A 6283-nucleotide genomic window follows, 5' to 3' on the forward strand; every position below is an offset into this window, starting at 1 on the left:
ATGACAGAAAAATCCACAGCCCTAACCACCAATTATTTCTTCTGCTGCGTAGTAAATCTTTCAGGAGCTGTACCTATAGACATGAATTGGATTATATCTACAAAATATTCATCTGCAATGCGCACAGCAAGAGCTGTGCATCAGGAAATCCTTCATCAAGACTTGTAGGTTCTTCACCATGCTCAATCCGCGAAAGGTGATCTGATCCATCATTTAATCTCCCTGGCTTCGCAATTACTTCAAAGTTGTATTCCTAAAATATCAGTAACCACCTAGAAATGCCCCCCCAAACACAGGCTTGTTGACTAGGTACTACAAAGCAGAATGGTCTATGTACATTTTGAAGTGCGCACCCAAAAAATAATGACTGAATTTCTGGCCGCATATACCATCGCCAACCCTTCACGCTTCGTGGTTGAATAATTCTTCTCTACCTTAGACAACTTTCTGCTCGCAAATGCAATCGGATGGTCAATGTCTCTTGCGCTAGGTTGGGTTAACATTGCTCCTAATGCTATGCATGACACATCTACATGTACATGGAATTATTTCTTCCAATCGGGGAACACTAGAATAAGTGATGTAACCATTTTTTTCCTTCAACCATTTTTTTCCTTCAACACATCTAAGCTTTTATGGCAATCATCATCTCAGAAAAACGTCACATCCTTCTTCAATAAGTTTTCCGTGGGTGCAGTGATCTGCGCATATGCCTTGATGAACTTCCTATAGTACCTTGTATGGCCCAATGTTGCGCGCAACTGTTTTACATTCCTTGGTGGCTCCAAATTGATAATCATTTCAATTCTAGCATGGTCCACCATAAGCCCTTTCTTACAAAAAACGTGTCCCAAAAGTATCTCATATGGTACACAAAATATGCACTTCTTCAGATTAAGGGGTATTTGATACTTCCTGCAAGTATCTAACATTAGGCAAAGACTTGCAACATGCTATTTCACTAACCCAAACATCATCCAATCATCAAATTAAACCTCCAAAAACTTATGAATAAATTATTTAAAGGCTACGACTACCACCCTAGAAAATATCACAGGGGCATTCTTAAGTCCAAAGGGCATATCTGTATACTGAAAAGAGCCCCATTCTGTGGCAAAGGTAGTCTTACTCCGATCTTTTGACGTGATCTTAATCTGGTGATATCTTGAGAATCCATCTATAAAAGAGTAAGCTTCTTGACCACCAACGTTTTCCAAGACTTCGTCTGTGAACGGTGTAGGGAATGGATCATGTACACGAGCATCATTCAACTTCCTTAGATCTAGGTAGATTCATATTTCGCCCATTGTCTTATTTTATTGAACTACCATAGGACTAACCCAGTCCAATTCTTCTACAAGCTCAAGAATCCTCGCTACATGCATCTTATCTAGTTCTTCGCGCACCTTTTCTTTGTACTTAGGATTCAAACGGTACGGGTGCTGCTTTACCAACTTTGCATCTGGCTTTAGATTGATCTTCATAATACCCAGATCACCTACTATCCCCTTCAAATAAAAAAAAAATTGTTGGAAACAAGTCTTGATATTCCCATAATAACTCCATGACTTTGTCAACTATGTCCTCATCCGAGTAATCACCTATATTTGCAAACTTTGGTTGCGCTTCCGATCCAATGTTCAATTGCTTTGTTTTCAGTGGTTTTGAGATGTCAGGAACTTCTACCTTAGGCCTAGAGACTTTGTGTTGTCCCTCTGACTTAGGGATACTGATATTCCTGGGGTCTTCCTCGCCTTCTTATGTGGTAACATTGTAGCACTCCAGAGCATGGTGCAACTGCACACTCCAGTATGGTTGTAGCCACATGACATGCTCTATAGGAGTTCTAAATATCGTAGCCTTGATTTCCTGTAATGCTTCATCAGTAAATTCAAATCCATCCTCAAAATTGAATGTTAACATAAATATTTCTTTCAGAACGTCCCACTCTATTGTTTCGTGTCGCAACTCTATTTCTATATACCAGTTCATCGGAATAGTATCCAAAGTGTGGTAGAATATATGTACCCATTCAGGATGTGATTCCTCTTCCCATGCTTTCGTCCAACAAGCCAAATGCTCACGCAGATCATCCTTCCCTGTATATTTTTTAGCAATGCAGGTATTGGCATATCCAAACTGCAACTTCATCATTCTACGGTACTTCTTTTAGCCTGCAAAACTATTCTTATGCGTACCCCACCATCTGGCAGGTGTAGCTCTCAGCGCGATGTCCAATGTATGGAACTGATGCTCCTCCGGTACATCCCTTTCAAATTTATCCAGAAACATGTTTACATCTTCTAAGCCATCATAATATGGAAAAATTGGGTACCTTAGTAGATATACTCTAGAGTGATTTAGTAAGTTGGTTGCATCGCAGCATTGATACTTCATGAAATCTATTCTGCCAATGCTTGAGCTCCTCATCTGAATTCGAGTTGCAAGAGCTGTCATTTTCCCAAGTAATTCACCCATCCACCGAAGGGTTGATCCAATCCTAATTTCGTGCGATAAGCTTATATATCTTCTCAATATCATCTTCCTCATAGTAATCTCAGACCGGTTCAGTATACCGCGCACTCTTGACTAGATCCAATGGAACAATGAATCTTAGTTCCTTCTTCTCAAACGTCATGTTGCGCTTCTTCAGGTTGATGACCTCATTCATATCATACGACTAATCAATTCCAAGTAGCATCGGGTAGGGGTTATGTCATCCACTATTTCGATTACCTCAAAATCAGCTATAACGCGTGCCCCTTCAATATCTACACTTACTCCATGTAAGCGCCCCATAGGAATAATCTTTTGTTGGTTCACCATTCGTAGCTGGATTGGGGACCACTGTAGCGCTGACTTTCCCATTCTTTCCCAGGTCTGTTTAGGTAAAACATTTGCATCAGATCCCAAATCTAGGATCACCTGGTGTTGTAGCATTTTTTGGTTTTGGTAAGTTAGCATCAATTAGTCAAAAAAATGAAAATCATTCCAAAAAATGTTAAGTTAGGATATGGACAAAAAGAATATTGAATCAAAAAATGTTAGGGATATTTTGATGAATGAGTCCATATCAAATAAAATGTTAGAATAGATGCCCTAAAAAAGGAAGGTAAAAATAAAACAAGTTAGATGAGAGAGAAAAAAAACAATAAATTCTGAAAGTGTTGCAAATCCAAATGCCACTACTCTCAATCAAAGTTTATTTTTGCAAATAAAATGTTGTGTGCAAATTGTTTAATTTCCACACTAGTCCATAGAATCCAATTGTACAGTTTAATCATGATTGGATTTGATTTAAATTGTTTGTCAATAGGTAATAAATAAAATTGTCTCAACAATTTAATTTGAGCCAATGAAAGCAATAAGGGATAGAAGTAGATTAGTCATTAAAAGAAAAATGTTGAGTTGCTAGTCTAAGTGCACTCGGGTAACTAAGATTGAAAAAATGTTAGGAGTTAAGAGTACGTAGACAAATGAAATACAACCAGAGCATGAAAGGGTTTTTATCCTAAGATATAATATTGTAAATATGTGCATATGGTGATGGGTTTTATTAAACATAAATTCTAAGTATCAATGTTATTTTTATCCAAACTTCATCCATTTATTCCCTAATACCCCATACATGTCACATCCGACAGAACTCTCGGCCCCACCACTACTTCCACCTCATGTTGTTAAAATTATTTCATTTTATTCTTCATCCTGCATGCTCTCCTGAGATCTGACAGCTTACATCGTTCTTCAGCCCTCATTCGCCATCCGAACTTTATCGATTGGGGGCGGAGGTCCGAAACGGGCATTTTTGGAAACCACCCCCTAAAACTACTTTTCCTCCATCTTAGTCTTCCGGGACTTAAAATGTCGAAACCACTTATCGCCTTAACATGCTCCTGAACGCGGTTTTCATTTGACCATTCACCATTGCTCCTATGTCATCATCCACGTTTGCTCCCAGTCACTTCCTCTGTCCAATTAGCTGCCGCCTATCCGTTATTCATTTAATTCACCACTCCCATGAATTTATCCTCCATAGATCTGTTTTAACAGTCCTGTTGGATAATTAATGAGGATTTAGTCGTTCATCAAACAACCCCGCTCCATTTTATTCAATATAAGCCCTGTTCCTTCATGAAAACCGTTACACAATACATTTTTGAAACTCAATTCATCACTGGAGATTTCATGCTTGCAGCCTAAACGATAGATTCACCATCCAATCGAATTTTCAATTCTGTCCAGAACCAAGCCGACATCCAGGTCCACCTAATCCATTTTTAGTTATACTGTTTTTCTGTTATTACTGTGTTTCAGACCAATTCTTCCTATTTCCGTCCAGTTCAACCTGCAATTCACCTAACAAAATGCCTCCTAAGGGAAAGGAAATTGCAGAAATCCCAAATCCCCTCATTCATCCACAAGTTGACTTCCATCATACTCCCCTGGTCGACAAAGACTGTAAAATCATTGAGTCTTCCTCTCAATTTGATTTATATGAAATCTACTGCTAGATGGAAGACCAGCTGGTTGATCAGACAGATGAAATAGGACTTTGGGACTCCCACCTTCCTCACTACATTTTCCCACAGATACATAGAGCACCTGAATTTGTTAGGAAATGCCACAAATCCTATGAGCCCAGTCAAAGAGATATCATTTCACCTACAGGAGAAATCCTCTATTTTATCAATGCTCAATCTATTGAACAGATGTTGCAGGCCCCAACTATTGCACCAACCCATCCTTTTTCTCATGAAAGCTTGATAGAAGCCTATCAAAAGCTAGATTTTACTAAAAGATCTCAAACTCTTGAAATTTTCCTTGCTGTAGATAGCCCTCTGCCTAAAAGAAACCCTCCCTATGATTCATCCATGTTCCCAGACAGAACCAAGCAAATTACCACTATTCTTTCTTATTTGCTTGGTTACAATTCTGATCAATATGTTAATGAAGCCATCCTAGGTTTCTTGTCTATATTTTCTGCTGATTCCAAACCTACTGTTCTCTATAAATTTAGCCAATTTCTAGCTGAAGCCATCCATGAACAATTTGTCCAGTTTAATACTAAAGAAGTGTTCAAGTATTCTTCAGTACTCATATATATTTTTATATAATTTTCAGGGAGACAAGTTTCCATTCACCTTACAGAAACTTGATGAAGAAGGAAACCAACAATCAATGATATTTTGGACTTCCATGGGAATGAAGGAGAAGGAATAATTTACATATAAATAATTCATAGTTGTTTGTTCATTCATTTGTTAATCTTATGAGTAGCACTCCAATACCAAGAATCAATGAGGAAATTGTGAAAGTATTGCAGTTGGTTGATCAAGCCACCACAGGAGATTGGCATCTTTATCAAAACTATACCGAAATCAGAGTCAATGGCTGTGAGCTTCTACCCTACAAACTTCCTAAGTTCCTTTCTATCAGAATCTTTGCATTGGAATATATTAGGCAGAGGTTAAATGCAGATGAAGTACATTTTGTAGCTGTAAAGAAAAAATCACAATTCAAGCTAAAGGCTCAAGTTGGTCCTTTCATCTGCAACACTAGAGCAGCAGGAGAAGAAGCTGTTGAAAAGTGTGCAACAAGAAATGCTAAATTTAGGAAGTGCTAAAAATAGAACTGCTAAAACTAGCACTTTTAAAAATAGCAGTTTGGCCAATGAGAATTTTGGCCACCTTGGGTGAGAGGTGAAACTACTAAAAATAACATCTTCTAAAAATAGCATTTCTGGGTCCCTTCCTATTTTTAGACAGTCCCTGGTCTAAAATAGGAAGTAAAATTCGGATTTGGTCTTACCAGTAGTTTAAAATATTAATTAATTAATTCTCCATGAGTTAATTAGTTAAGGAGATTCAAACTTGAAGTCTTTGTGAGAGCATGCAATTATTTCTCCACTAATTGGGGAATGTGTCCTTGATTTGCTCCACTGATTGAGGAATTAAGGATGAGTTCTATATTGAGAGGATCAGTTGATTTAGTTTAACTTAGTCAAGTTCAGTTAGATTAATTTAACAAGTTGTTAAATTAATGAGATATAGTTTGTTGATGCTTGCATGCATGTGACAACTATTATTTTCAGATAACTGTGTATTTACTCATGGATAACTGATGCATGTCAGTTCTGTCAGAGACCTAGTTGAGATCAGAGAAGGGACAGTGTACTATCAGTTGGATGAATATTTTTCCTATAAAGGAAGCTCATCCATGATGAGGATTTATCTCCCTCAAGTTTTTGAAGTTAGATAAGAGGTTAGTGAGTGTGTGAAGA

The sequence above is a fragment of the Pinus tabuliformis genome, chromosome Q (assembly GCF_031772625.1).
Source record: "Pinus tabuliformis cultivar Carrire ecotype Pingquan chromosome Q, CPIR1, whole genome shotgun sequence".
NCBI lineage: Eukaryota > Viridiplantae > Streptophyta > Pinopsida > Pinales > Pinaceae > Pinus > Pinus tabuliformis.